The following is a 14,712-nucleotide window of genomic DNA, read 5'->3' as shown; positions in this document are numbered from 1 at the left end:
TCTGGATTCTAGCTTCTCCTGGTTGCCCACTCTTGGGCAGTCAGACCCATTTAGTTCCCAGGGAGGGAATGGGGAGACAGTCAAAGGCTTTGCTTTGGGTTTTTGTGTAGTCTAGCCTAACCTGTCACGGGCTGGCTAGTTAGCTTTTCCTTTCTCCAAATGGGCACTTGACCCAGATCTTGGCCTTGGACCGTGAGGGTCAAGTATACTTCACTTTACAAAAACTGCTGTGTCAGGGTAAGAGAAGGGATTTTTCACGCTTCAGATTATGTATCACCACTGGCTTGCATCATCATTTCAGAAATTATCTTCATCCTTGATTATCCTAAATTGACATCCCATCTCCTTTCCAATCCCTAAAGATCGCATAAAATAAGAATTTAAAATCACTATTCTTACTGGAATGGATTCTTTCTGAGTATGTAACTGCCAGCTATGCAGAAGGAATTCTCTGGAGTGTTTTTGTAAATTTATATTCTTTCTGGATTTTTCTCAAAGTGAGTTTCATCTGCATTTGGCTGCATCAGCCCTGTTACCTGTATGTCATCTTTTCCTAAACATATTTATAAAGAACCTGGAGCAAGAACTACCAGGCTAAAGATGGACATTTGAGACCAACATTGTGTTCTGCCAGTGAGCTATTCCTTTGGCATGACAAATGCAGAGGACAAGCAAACCAGGGGACAAAGGAAGGGACATGCCCTCCAAGTGATTGGTCCACGAGCTCCATCTGAAAGTCAGTGCCCAGGTACAAGACTGCTCATGGAGAGAGGAGCCAGCCTCAGGCACTGGGATGCAAAGTTAAATCTTTGTCAATCTTTGGGGCAATCAGGGGAGCCACCAAAACCACAGTCACTTTAATCCACTGAGAGATCTGACTTGAAGGAGCCTAGGTACCCAAGGCCCTTGCTTATAAGCCAAGAAATTCCTGGCTTTGTTAATGATGGGAAAAGAGCCAGAGAGACATCAACTTTGCTTAATGGGGAGGAGGGAGAGTGGGAAGAGGGAATGGGGGACTTGGAGGTTAGGAAGAGGCCCAAGAAGGGGAGAGAGATTTTGGAGACGATGTCCTTGTGCTTCCTGTGGTGTAACCATCACCCTGATCCCCTTCCCTTTCCATTCATCTGTCTTGGGCTGGACATGATTGCTCCAGGGACTCTGAGACAGGCTGCTAGTCCAAGTCAGCTGTGGTCATTTCCGCTTCAGTCAATGAGCAGAAAAGATGTGTTCTTTAGCCATAAAAAAGACAGCATCAGTAGGCGAAGAAACAGGCAAGATTTAAGTGATTAGTATGGAATCCCCCAAGGTGGACCCATGAGCCACTTTCAGCTGAAGAGGTGGGCGTCCCCCTTCCTGGAATCCCAGAGACTCATCCCAAGAGAGTAGGCCCTGACTGACAGTGGCCTGTCCAACACAAGAGAAGTTCTGCCACATTGTCAACACCAGAAGCTCTGTGGCTGTGAAGGATCTCTGCAGGAGGAAAATGGGGCAAGGCCGGAGTTGGGGACAAAGAACAAAGGAGACAGAGCCTTTCTATATGCTGTTTCCAGACGTAGAATGTCCTCCCCAGGGGTGCCTGGGTGGATCAGTTGGTTAAACATCTGCCTTTGACTCAGGTCATGATCCCAGGGTTCTGGGATCAAGTTCCGCACTGGGGCTGCTTCTTCCTCTCCCTCTTCTCCCCCTTCCTGGCTTGTGCTCTATCTCCAGCTCTACCTCAAAGAAATACAATCTTAAAAAAAAAAAAAAAATGCTCTCCCAACAGGCCACCCTTCAACACATTTGTTCTATTGTGAACCAGTAAATATCCTTCAAAACCAATTTAAATCTTGCTTCCTCTGAAACTTTCCCTGTAACATGAGGCAGTTGGCTGATTCCTCCTCAGTATGATAGGAGGAGTTGGGAGATGCCCAAATAAAGTGGAGGTAGTCTAGCACGCTCTGGTTTCTAAGTTCAGCTGTAGGTCCTATGCCCCTTAAATCTTTGGTTCCAAATTAGTGGGGCCATGGCACCTGGGGTTTTGTTGACTTTCCTTTGTATGGATGAATCCCCATGTCTGGGAAACCTGAAACACAGCAAAGAACTAAGTACCAAGGCCAGAAACAGCAGCAACAGGTAAGTGAGACCCCCAAAGGATCCTGAGCAGGGTGAGACCTGGCATAAGGCCCCTGTAATACAGGGTTGCAATCTGACAAGCCTGGGTATAAATCCAAAAAAATATATAAAATATTTTATATAAAACCTGAAGCTGTGTGATCTTGGGCAAGATGCATAGCCTCGCTGGCCTCCGTTTGCTCAGCTATAAAATAATGATAACAAGAATGGATTCCCACTTCCACCTGCTCCTCCTATTTCCTGTCTCAGTAACAGCGACATCAGTTTCCTCGGAGGAAGGAATTGCATTCTCTGTAAGACTTACAAAGGAGCTGAATGCTTTCCTGCATGGCTCCCCAACCTCTCAGATTTTGAGGAACGGCATCCAGCACAGTGACCAGAGCCCCATCTAAGAATGAGAAAGTTAGCTGGAAGACCCATCTCCCAAAGAGCAGCTAACTGAAGGCTGGCCAGAGATGCGGCCCGGAGGGTTCAGGTTAGACCCAGGGAAGAACCACCAGGCTGGGAGGCCTGGAAGAGCTGCCACGCTGTGTGCCCATCTGGGGATTGCGCATCTTGCTTCACAGAAGACATTCCATCTCGCCTCCTTCCCCCACATGTATTACATCTCGACAAGACGCCTGTACCCCTCGCTCTTCTCTGCGGTCCCGCCATCCTGACAATCAGAGAGTTAGTTCTTCTTAAAGCTGGCTGCAAGCCTGGCACAGACCTGACCTCCTACCTTCCCAAGAGGAAGGGAAGCGCCGCCTCCTACCCCGGCAGGATCGGGCAGAGAAGCCTGACAGCCTTCTCACACCTGCTTCCCCTGCTCTCCCGAAGGAAGGCGTTCTGGACTCAGGCTCTTGGAGAGGGGGAACCCCGCAGAGAGCGTGGCAAACGTGGCTTTTGCCAGGGGTGCCTCGGTCAAGCTACTGTGGTGCCCAGACTGACAAGACTAGCGTCCTCCACCGTTTGGCCAGATCTACTTCGCCGACCTCCTCTCGGCGATCCATGCCTCCCCCCGCCCAGACCCCGCGCCAGGGCCTACTAGAGTTACTGCAGGGCGGCGGGGTAGCAGCGGCGAGCCACCTACCCGGGTCGTGTGGGCCCCGCCCTGAGGAGAGCATCGCCGAGCCGGGATTGGGTGAAATCGCCTTCCTGCGTTCTGATTGGCCGGGCGCGGGTGCTCATTCACCCAGAGCTGTTCTCCGGTTGAAGTTGTTACAGAGCCGCTTCACTTTCTTCTCTCCGCACAATCGTTGTGCGCCTTCCATGTAAGTAGATAAAATGCAGTTCTATGCTTCCGCACATGAGGTGCCGCCGAACACAGTGTTGGTTCCGGAACGATGGCCAAACCTGTCGGTTTATTGTATCCAGCACCCAAATCACACAGGTGCGGCGAATAGAGAGAAGCTTGTGGGAGGCCGGGGGAGGACTGGGTTTTGCATCCCGGAGGGGATGACCACAGTTCCTCTTGGGATTCCCTTTGAGGGGGTATCGTTTCAGAAGACTCGCCGCTGCTAGAGCCGGCCCTTTCTACCGCCCGCACTTCCATTTCACATTTCATTGCCTTCTGTCATCTTGTTCTATATGCTAGGAATATTTTTCTTCTCTCTCTCTCTCTCTTTTTTAATGTGGTTAAATACTGCTCACTAGGATCCTCGGAGAAAAAGCTGATTTCAGGGCTTGGACACGGAACACATAAAGTGAGCCTGGAACATTTTTGAAAAGCTTTTTATTTGGAAATAATTTCAAAATTACAAAAGGTTGCAAAAAGAAAAAGATTACCAAAAACACCTGTATACCCTTTACCTAGATTCACCTATTGTTAACATTATATCCCTTGTTTAATCACATATGACCTCTTTTTTTTTTTTTTTTAACCATTACAGGGTTTCATACCTCATGGCCCTTATCCCTAAATACTTCTGTAGTTCCTAAAAATAGAGATAGACTCTTACACTCTTATGAACTTTATACACTTACCTTGACATAATACTTTTATTTAATCTACCATCCATATTCCAATTTTGTCCATCCTTGATATCATTTTTCCCCCCCAGTACAAGGTCTAGTCTAGGGTCAGCTATTGCATTTAGTGGTGGTGTTGCTTTATTTTTAAAGTAGGCTCCATGCCCAGAGCAGGGCTTGAACTCATGATCCTGAGATCGAGGTCTGAGCTGAGATCAAGAGTCAGATGCTTCACCAACCGAGCTGCCAAGGCGCCCCGTTGGTTGTGTTTCTTTAGACTCCTTAAATCTGGAACATTTACATAACTGACATATTATTATTATTATTATTACTATTATTATTGACCCCGGCCTTTTTTTAATAGAATGTTCCTCATTTTGTGTTTATCTGATGTTCCCCCTGGTTACATTGAGATAATGCATTTCTCAGCTGGCGTACTGCTGAAGCAATGTGTACTCAGGATATCATATCTGGAGGCGCGCGATGGCCCTCTGTCCCTCGCAGATGATGTTAATTTCAATCACCCAGTCAAGGTGTTGCCCGGTTTCTCCATTCTATAATTACTTTTCTCCCCATGCCAAATAATAAGGAGTCTGTGGGGAAACACTTTAAGACCCTTTAAATATCCTGTTTCTCATCAAAATTTCCCCCTGGATTTAGTGTCCACTGATGGTCTGATTCGATGTTTACTATGGTGGTGTAAACATCTCTTTGCACAAGAAGGTAGGGATGGGAATATAGGAAAGGAAATGGGAGCATACTGAAAGAACATAGGAGCAAGCAAATGACCAAATCTGGAACAATCTAAGCATCAAAATAAATAATGCTAATAAAGTACAAGCCATTGAAGGAAAGTAATAATCCATGAATCCATACTAAAGAAACGTCTTTATCCTCCTGCTCCTTTAAATGTCAGTGAGGCCTTCTAGTCATCCTACCCTGTGGGGGTAGAGGTACCCCTCTGGGCTATTATATTGGCTGTGTCTCACCTCTGACCCAACCCCATCATGAGACACTTTGCTGACTAGGGAACAGTGCTGAACTGAGCCCTGGCCTCTAACTCCCCCTGACCCAAAAGGAGCAGGCCCTGCAGGCTCAAGGATGGGACCTGGGGCTCAGGGTCTGGACCCTGGGAACCCAGTCCTGACAGAGGTTTAGGGTCCCCCTGTCCCAAGGGCTCAGCCCTGCCAAAGGGTACTGTTTTCTCTTTTAAAGAGACACCCAGTAAATATAATCTCCCTCAAAGACAGCACTCAGCCCTCTAGGGTCCTCTGTCCACCACCTTGGAACTGGCTGTGGTACAATCTCAGGGAAGCTCTCCTGCCAAAGAATAAGACATTTGTGCCTTTCGACTAGTGCCCGGACGTAGTGTCAGCTTCCTGTCCTTCTTTTCCTGGCCATTGATGGGACCAGCTGAGGGCCTCTCACTCCAGGCAAGAAGGAGCCCTCCCCAGATGTTCCTTCACCTGTGCTTCTGCTCCCCAAATCCCGCTCAGGAATATTCACCTTGCCCCATCCCCAAGCTCTTCCATGAACCACTATTACTGGGAAGAACCAGATTTAAACATCTTGGACTCAACTGATCTCAGGCAGGCCTCTTGAGAATTATATGAATGACAATAAGCAAAACAGGCATCCTTCTTTGAGTGTATTAAAGTGATGAGGACTTGATTCTGCAGCCAGGCCACTTGCATCCCTATTCCAGCTCTGCAAAGAAACCTGAACCAGTCACTTAATTTCTCTGTGCCTCAGTTTCCTCATCTCTGAACAAGGCTTAATGGTAGTACCTACCACAGGGTTGTTGACAAATAAACGAGGTAAGAATGTGAATGTTGGGGGTGCCTGGTTGGTTCAGGCAGTGGAACATGCAACTCTTGATCTCATAGTCCTGAGTTCAAGCCCCAGGTTGGGAGTAGAGATTTTAAAAAATAGTAATTGAGGTGCCTGGGTGGCTCAGACTGTTAAGCATCTGCCTTTGGCTCAGGTCATGATCCCAGGGTCCCAGGATGGAGTCCTGTATTTGGTGCCCCTTCCCCTGCTCATGCGCTCTCTCTCTCTCTCTCTCTCTCTCTCTCTCAAATAAATAAATAACATCTTTTTTCAAAGAATATAAACATTATCTGGCACATAGTAAGCGTTATGTGTTTGCTTTCATAATAATTATAATTTTTCTCTGCAGGAATGTAGGGAAGGGCCTGGACTCTGGAGTCACAGGCTGCCTTTGCATCATGTTCTCCCACTTATGGTCGCAAATTGGGCAAAGCTTTTTGACCTTCCTGTGTCTCAGTTTCTACATCTGCACTTGATCTTAGCCAAAAGGCTGAGAAGCAATTCAGTTTCCATATTTGTAAACTAGAAGTAAAAAATAATGCCTACCTCTTAGGGTTTTTCTGGATTAAATGAGCTAACATGTGCAAAAGTGCTTAAAGCAAAGTCAGACACATTGCAAATGTTTGCAAAACTTTATCATCTATTTTTTTTTTTTTAATTTTTAAGTGATCTCTATGCCCCACATGGGGCTCGAACTCACAACCCTGAGATCAAGAGTCTCAGGTTCTAATGACTGGGCCAGCCAGGCGGCCCATACTATTATTATTTCTAGTGAGGAAAAAGGTGATATTCTTACTGTCATTTTAGACCTGAGAAAACTGAGACTCGGGTTAAGTATTCCGCTGGCAAACAGTGGCACAGGAGGGGTTTATTTGTACCCTGGTCTGACTGGCTCAAAGGTCCGGGTGCTTCACCACTACACCATGGTTTAGGGAGCATTTAGGAGGAAGAAGGAATCTGCTGCTCCTAGCGAGGACTGAACCTCTAGCCTCTCTGACATATTTATACCAAACGCTCAGCTCCAGGCTGGCTTTCTGCAGGAGATGGCCTGGTGCAGGACCCAGGGACCTCTCCGCCTCAACCTGTGGCATTGTCAGGAAACTCGAAGTACACGTGAATATTCTATTTTGAAATCCACGCCTGAGCCTGTAGCATAGCCTTGTCTGCAGATTTCTTAGTTTGCTGTTCCACACCATTCACTGTCAACCCTGCTTCCCGTTCCAGCCTCATCCCGCTGTGTTAGCCCCACACCCGTCACACACACCCCGCTGCTGTTGCCAGCCCATCCTCTCTGCACTCTGGCCTCAGCGGTGTTCACCCCGTCCAAGCCCGCCACAGCACCCCCAGCTCTGTGTCCCTGCTCCAGCTGTGCCCTAGATGCAGTACTCCTCTCCCCAGTTACGACTGTTTCCTGCTTTCCGGGCCTGGCCCAGAAGCCAGTCCATCAAAGGCGCCCTCTCTGCCCTCTCCCCATGAGAACGCGCCACTTCCTCCCTGTGCGGCCCCAGGGCTCTCCGCTCACACCTTGAAGTCCATCAGTGTCCCGCTCTTCCTTGGATTAGTTGCTGGCAGCTCTGCATCTACTCTCCCCTTAGACTTAGTGGGTGAGGAGGGGCCATATACTGTTCATTTTGCGGGGGTCTCAGTAGGAGTATGTGGGAGGTAGACAAAAATGGTCCTGGAACTGGATTGAAGCCACCTAAGTTAAACACAATTATGGGGGCTCGTGGGTGGCTCAGTGGGTTAAGCCTCTGTCTTCAGTTCAGGTCATGATCTCAGGGTCCTGGGATTGAGCCCCACATCGGGCTCTCTGCTCAGCAGAGAGCCTTCTTCCCCCGCCCCCAACTCTCTCTGTCTGCCTCTCTGCCTACTTGTGATCTCTGCCTGTCAAATAAATAAATAAAAAACCTTAAAAAAAAAACAAAAACACCCTCGATTATGGAGGAAAGGTATTTATGTTTGACTTTCCTCCTTCCCATCACAGGGATCCTGAAGGCTCAGTATAGGCAGATGCATATATAGGATTATAAAGGAAAGTATGGTCACTGTAGGAAATTTAGGAAGTCGAGAAAAATACCACTAATAATTACATTCTTAAAGATTTTATTTGTTTATTTACTTACTTTAGAGAGAGAGATCACGTGGCGTGAGCAAGCGTGGCAGAGGGGGAAAGAGAGAGAAAGAACCCCAAGCAGACTCCTGCTGAGCTGGGAGCCCCACACAGGGCTCCGTCTCAGACCCTGAGATCATCACCTGAGCTGAAACCAAGAATCAGACACTTAATCAACTAAGCCACCCAGGCATCTCTAATTAAAAATAATCATTAATAAAACAAAAGTAATATATAAAACTCTCATCTAACAACTTGTTAATAAGTTGACATATTTTCTTCTATGTTTATAATTAACTAAATAAAGATAAATGGGCTCATACTGCATAAACTGTTTTGTTGCCTCCCTTTTGCATAACATATCATGAACTTTTTTTTTTAGATTTTATTTATTTATTTGACAGAGGGAGAGAGCACAAGCAGGGGGAGCGGCAGGCAGAGGGAGAAGCAGGCTCCCTGCTGAGCAGGAAGCTTGATGTGGGGCTCAATTCCAGGACCCTGGGATCATGACCTGACCCAAAGGCAGACGCTTAACTGACTGAGCCACTCAGGCGCCCCTCATGAGCATCTTTATAGACACTAAATATTCTTTACAAATAATCTTAATGGTTACCTGTAATTCCATTTATGTATGCCCGATTTCCATTCCACTTCCTTGTAGAGGATAAGCTGGCAGCTGCTGGATAGGAGGGCAGGACCCCTGGAACCTTACAAACTGGTATCAGTGAAGAGAAGACAGGTGTTTGTAAGGGCAAGCCAGATGCATCTCACCCACCTGTCAGAGGTCTGTCCTTCGGCAAATACTCACAGAAAGCCCCTGACTTTCGATGGTCCAGCTTATGATGTTTCAACTTATGATGGTGCAAAGACCATAGGCATGCAGTAGAAACTGTAATTTGAATTGTGAATTTGGATCTTTTCCCGGGCTAGCGAGACGTGGTGCAATGCTTTCCCGTGATACGAGGCAGCAGGACCCAGCTCCCAGCCAGCCCCGAGATTGGGAGAGTCACAACTGAAATGTACCAATCACCATTGTGTACCCACACAACCATTCTGTTTTTCACTTTCAGCACAGTATTCAATCAACTACATGACATAGTCAACACTTGATTATCAAGTGGGCTTTGGGGAAGGTGACTTTGCCCAGCTGGAGGCTGAAGTCAGTGTTCTGAGCACAGTTAGGGCAACTCAGTAGTTTCTATGTATTCAATGCGTTTTTGACTTAGGACGATTTCAATTTATGATGCATTTATTGGATGGAACTCCACTATAAGTTGAGGAAGATCCGGACTCAGCTCATGGGGTCTGCCAGACTGGGAGGTGCAGTGACTGAGACAGAAGACACCCCTTGCCTCCCAGGAGCTCATGTGGAGAGTAACTATAATACCCCAACCCAGTAGGAGGGGCAGAGGGACACCCAGGGAGTGGTTCGCTATGTAAGGGAAGGAAGGTTCTCAGAAAGTGCTAGAGGCATGGCATTCATGCTGGGGCTCTGGGAAAGGGGTGAGGAGCCCGGGGGTCCTTCTCTCAGATGAAGTCAGACTGAGAAGTCAATCCCACAGGCATTCATCTAGTTACCATCCTGGGAGGGGGTTGTTTCCGCATTCTTTTAAAGTAAAAAATGTTTCCACTGTTCCCATGTTTCACCCACGTGTTTTTTCAAAATTCCTATGTGTTACCACTGTTACTCCTCTGAGTTTCTTGGTCAGATCCGTGAAGATGGAGAAAAGGATAGGATTACCCAAATTATCTGGATGTTTACACCACTTTCTTTTCCACCTCTGGCCTGATTAAGCAGCTTTTGGTGATAATAAAAGGAGAGGGTCTCTTGGTGGCTGAGACAATGTGGTTGTTTCCACAGCCACAGCCACGTGTTCTTGTCCACGATGTGTGCCCCAGCATTTGTGTGGGGCTGCGGGAGTCCCAGGAGGGAAATGTCCTGTTTTCCCTGGGGTCCGGCTGAGACCCGCTGTCTCCAAGCTTGAGCCACACAGCTCTCCAGCAGCCTCAGCCTCATGGCAGACGTGGGACATGGCAGACACACCCCCATTTTATCTGTGCTTAATATAGCCACAGACTTGGCCAGAAGCTTTCCTCACTTTCCCATTTCCTCTGTGGGAACAGCAAGCGGCCTTGACTGTTCTAGCATGCGGGGAGAGGGTGAGGACCGGGAAGGGCCTCTTGAATGAATTTAGGTTTTATTCTCCAAGCCACGGGGTGTCATCCATGTCTTTCAACAAGACAGAGACATGGGCAGTCTCGGCTTTAGCAGATAAGTGCACTGGAGGGGATGGATTGGAAGGCAAGGGTGGGGGCAGATTCCAGAAAAATTAAGGAAGTAGAAAGTCCTGAATTTACTCAGGGGTTTAAAGCAGGAGAGGAGAAAGGCAGCCTGTGAGGTTGGTAGCTCAAATGAATGGGAGGTGCCCACCTTCAGGCAACTGGCAAAGGAGGATGTGGAGGTCATGGGTTCCAGGCTTGCCATGCTGGAGGTGAGGTGGCTCTGGGCCAGCCTGTCCATGGCAGCCAGACATTCCAGTCAGGAGCTCAGGAGAGGGAGCTGGTACCGGAAGGGGACGGCGCCACAGATGGCTGACAGCAGATGCCTTAATGCCATTATCAGTAACGACAATGCTGTCCGTTCTAGAACATTCCATGTGTCAGGCAGTGTTCTGGGCCTCCATGTGTGGACTGGTTTCATTCTCACCACAATCTTTTGAGGTAGGCACTGTTGTGAGCTCCAAATATAAGGTAGGAAATGGAGGCACAAAGAAAGTTCAGCAACTGCCCTGGAGACATGCAGCAAGCAAGTGGAACGGTGGGATCTCCGGGAAACTAAAGAGGATTGTGCCCCGGAGAAGCTCTTAGAGTAGGCAGAGCCAAAGAAAGGCAGGAGCTGGTAGGAAAAAAATTTCAAGGGCTTGGAGGGTTGCCAGGGGGTAGAATGGGGCAGAGAGGAGGCCCTGGGTGGAAATGACTGGGGGCCGGGGCGGGGCGGGGGGGGGGCTGGTTGGTGCCCCCTGCTGAGAGCTGTCTGTCCCCAGAATGCTGGGGGAAGAGGTCAGACTACAGGATCCAGCGGGGCTGAGGAATCAGACAGAGTATGTCTGGTTTCTTTTTAGAGGAAGCCTGTCGAGGAATGGGAAAGAGAGAACCAGGGTGTGGCCTGAGGGCAGGGCAGGGCAGGATCGGGTAAAGGGCTTCTTAAAAAGGGGGCATCCTTCAGGTTTGTAGGTTTGAAATAGACAGAAGGGGAGAAAGAAAGAACTGGTGGAGTCTCCTGGAGCAGGAGGGTTGGGCTTGAAAGTGCAGGGACATCTCATCCTCTTAGATGAGCTTAGACTCATTCTGCCTGACCCAGGGCAGAAGCTGGGGAATAAGAGAGTCAATAGAATGTAGGTCAAAGGAAACTGAGGACTGAGGTTTCCGGCTGCCAAGCCAGAGGAAGAGGAGCAGGCTTGGGGAGGGAAGGGCTCTGAGCTGGATTCCAGGCTCCTTGCTTGTGAGATGTCCAGGGAACCTGAAGGCCTGGCCTGGGAACCCCGGGGAGCTCACAACTCAGAGGCAGTGGCGGGAGTGAGGGAGTTTACCCAGGGGCTTGTGAGAGGCAGGGGAGGGGACTGAGGAAAAGTTTCCAGGAAGACAGCCCTGAACAGAAGAGTAGGTTAGCAATGCCCAAAAAGTGGCCTTCAAGGGAGAACATCCATTCGAGTGACTGGTTTCATTTGATGACTCTATTAATAATACATTAAAAGATTTTATGGATACTCAGAGGGGAATGCAAAGAGGGGTATCTCCAAGTTTGCCCGTGCATTTTGCAGGCTCTGAAATGCCAAGGTGACAGGGAGGAACTGCAGAAGGATCCTGCAAGTAAGCAGAAAAGGGGCAGATGAACTGCGCGGTGGGAGGGAGTGAGGTAACACCTGCAATGACTTGATCTAGAAGACTGGCAAGAAGGGTCAGCCCCGAGCCCCCAGTCACAACTTCAGGACCGCAGCCAGGAATCAGCATAGAGGCATGAATCAGTCTGTCTAGTTTAAGGATCTTTAACCTGGGGTCTAGGGACTACCTCCTGGGGTTTCAAGGCCCCACCCCCGAAATCAATGTATCTCCAAGTGAAGGAGCATGAGAAGAGTGTGGGAGGAGACTGGAGATCCTCAGAGGGTCTGGGAACCTAGTTCTAGAGCTGTGCCCATCAGGTAACCTGATGTGGAACCTCCCCAGGGAGGGTGTGGCTGAGGTTTCCCCCCACTCCCAGGTTCCCAACTCGCTAAAGAAACTTTCCCTTGACATGCAAATGATGGAAACACACGGTGACTGGGGCACTTTGGTTTGTGGTTTTTACCATCAGATGTCTTTGTGGCTGAGCAAGCTGATCTGTCTCCGCAGAGCTAGGGGAAGGCAAGCCCTCAAGAGAAGAGAGGGGGGTATTCCCTGGAGTCTGGGCCCAGATGGGAAGTGGGCCTCTAAGGCCCGTTTGTCTCAGAGGAGGGTGCAGACCCGGAACTGTATCCTCTTCAGAGCTCCCAGGGAGCGCCTCTTCAGTGCAGGCCGCTGGGTTGTCCCCACCTGCCCCACCCTTCCTACCCTCAAATTGGGAGTCTGAAAGCAAACCACGTGGAAAAAGAACAAAGTTGATTTCCCATTTATTGAACAAGTTTTTCTGTGGAAAATCTCGGGGCTCAGGAGCCCCCGAAGTAACCGGGGATGCCAGGAGGAGCTGGGGACATAGCAGGAGGGATCTGATGGTGTGTGATGGGTAACACCTTCCATCCCCTGATCCCCTCCTCACCATCTCCTCTGACCTCCGCGTTGGGTTTCCTTTCCGGAACCCTGACTCCCAGGGGCTGCCCCTCCCCCACACCCCAGCCGTCCTGGGCCCAAAGGTGCGACTGCACTCCGCACCCGGGGTGGGGGGGGGGAGGCGGGGGGGGCGGCCCAGCTCTTAGGTTCCTCTCCGAGCCGAGGGCTCGGGTCCCCGCTCCCCACCCCTCCCCCCCATCTCCGGGGTCGCCTTCCCGGCGCAAGTCCCCAAGCAAGGAGGGAGGGAGAGGCAGGACGCCCGGCAATCCGCCCTGTGCGGGGAGACCGAGGCTCCTCTCTCAAGCGCTCCGGCCCGCCAGCGGGGACTCACGGCGGCCGGCGCGGAGGGGGAACACGGTGAGGGGGGAACCTTTCTAACTCTCCCCCGGTGTCCCCCCCCCCGGCCCCGCTTCCTCCGGCTTCCTCCACCCCATTCCCGCTCCCCTCCTCTCTCGGAGGGGGTCGGGCCTCGGAGCGGGTCTGGGGGCGCCGCGGCCCGGCCCGCGCCCCGCCCGCGGCCCCGCTCCTCCCCGCGCGGCCCCACTTGTGGCCCCGCCGGCGGCCGCGCAGGGACAGCTGCATTTCTCGCCGCCCGCCGCTAGGAAGCTGGACTCGCCTCGCATTCTCCGCCTCCCGCGCCCCAGCCGCGCCGCCGCGCCGGGCCCGCCGCCGCCACCGCCGCCACCGCCGCCGGATCGCGGCCCCTCCCCCGCCCGCCGGCCCCTCGGGCCCGCGGGGAGCGGACGCGCGTGGCGGCTACTCGGTAAGACCCTCCCTTCGCTCCCCAGCGCGAGCCTCCTCCGGCCCCCGGCCCGGCGGCCCCACCTTCTCGGGAGCAGATCGCCGCGGCGCCGCCGGGAGGGCCGGGCGGGCGCGAGTTTGATTCCCGGCGCTGCCGCCGCGGCTCCCACGGAGCCCGCGCCGCCCCAGGCGCACACGCGGCGGGGTCCCGGCCCTCGCCCCCTCCCCTCGACTCCCACCCTCCTCGCCCAGGCCGTGGGTGCGCGAGCCGGGCGGGCACGGGGGGTGGGGAGCGGGGCTCGGAGGTAGGGGGGTGGTCGCAGGCCGGCGGGCGACGCGGGGAAGGGTAGCAAGGCCTCCCCCGGCGGGCGCCGCCCTGAGCCCCCGCCCCGGCCGCTCCCCCTTTTGTGTGGGCGCCCCTCGCAGCGCTGCTCCGGCCTGGGGGCGCTGGCTGGTGGGGGGCGCCTGCCAGGGGCAGAGCTCCTTCTAGGAGGAGGGGAGGCTGGCTTCCTGTCCCCGCCGGTGTCACAGGTCGGTTCAGCCCTTTCTGGTCCCACCCGGTCCCCTGGGAGCTGCATCTCCCGGTGCCTCGCTAGGGAAAGTTCAGAACGCGCTGTCCCCGCCCCTGTTCCCCCGCCCCTCCGGCTTGGTGTGCCCGGGGCTCTAAGCTCCAGGGGGCTGGTGATGGCTTTTATTCATTCTTTCCTCTTCAGTTTCTCCTTGCATTGTTGCCTTACACCCAGCCCAGTCTTGGCCATTTCTTTTACCCTTAAAAGAAGTTTGGGCTGCAGGAAATTTATATGGAAAATAAATTCCCGGAGAGGAATTTGTTTTAGGGGAAGGAGGTTTTAGATTTTCCCTTAATATTTATTTCGTTATTTATTTATTTATTTATTTATTGGGTGAGAGTGGAGGGTGAGGGGAATGACTGGGAGTTTAGAAATAAGATGTCATAGAGGTGGCACTGGATGCAAGGAGACTACCTTACTCCCCACCTGGCCCCTGAGCAGGAGTGCCACTGAGTGTGGGAAATCACCCTTCCTGTTGGTTATCCTGCAGCACCCTGAGCCACCTGGTCCAGGAGAAAGGATTCAGGGAGATGTTCTGGCCTCTCATCCCTTTTCTTTGGCAGGCATTCTCATCTTTACAGCCTGGGTGGGGGT

General features: G+C 51.4%; 1 protein-coding gene across 5 annotated transcripts in view; it reads left to right on the top strand.

Moving 5' to 3' along the window:
* Positions 1–13,262: 13,262 nt before the first annotated feature.
* Positions 13,263–14,712, top strand: part of CUEDC1 (CUE domain containing 1) — an 83,141-nt gene continuing 81,691 nt past the window's right edge. For 3 of the 5 annotated variants that reach the window (XM_047707459.1, XM_047707460.1, XM_047707461.1), the window contains exon 1: positions 13,263–13,571. The gene's annotated coding sequence lies outside the window, so the exon portion shown is untranslated. The remainder of the gene's footprint in view (positions 13,572–14,712) is intronic. The other 2 variants (XM_047707458.1, XM_047707457.1) reach the window with 2 other exon arrangements.

The sequence above is a fragment of the Lutra lutra genome, chromosome 16 (genome assembly GCF_902655055.1).
Source record: "Lutra lutra chromosome 16, mLutLut1.2, whole genome shotgun sequence".
NCBI lineage: Eukaryota > Metazoa > Chordata > Mammalia > Carnivora > Mustelidae > Lutra > Lutra lutra.
This window is presented reverse-complemented; position numbering and strand designations above follow the sequence as displayed.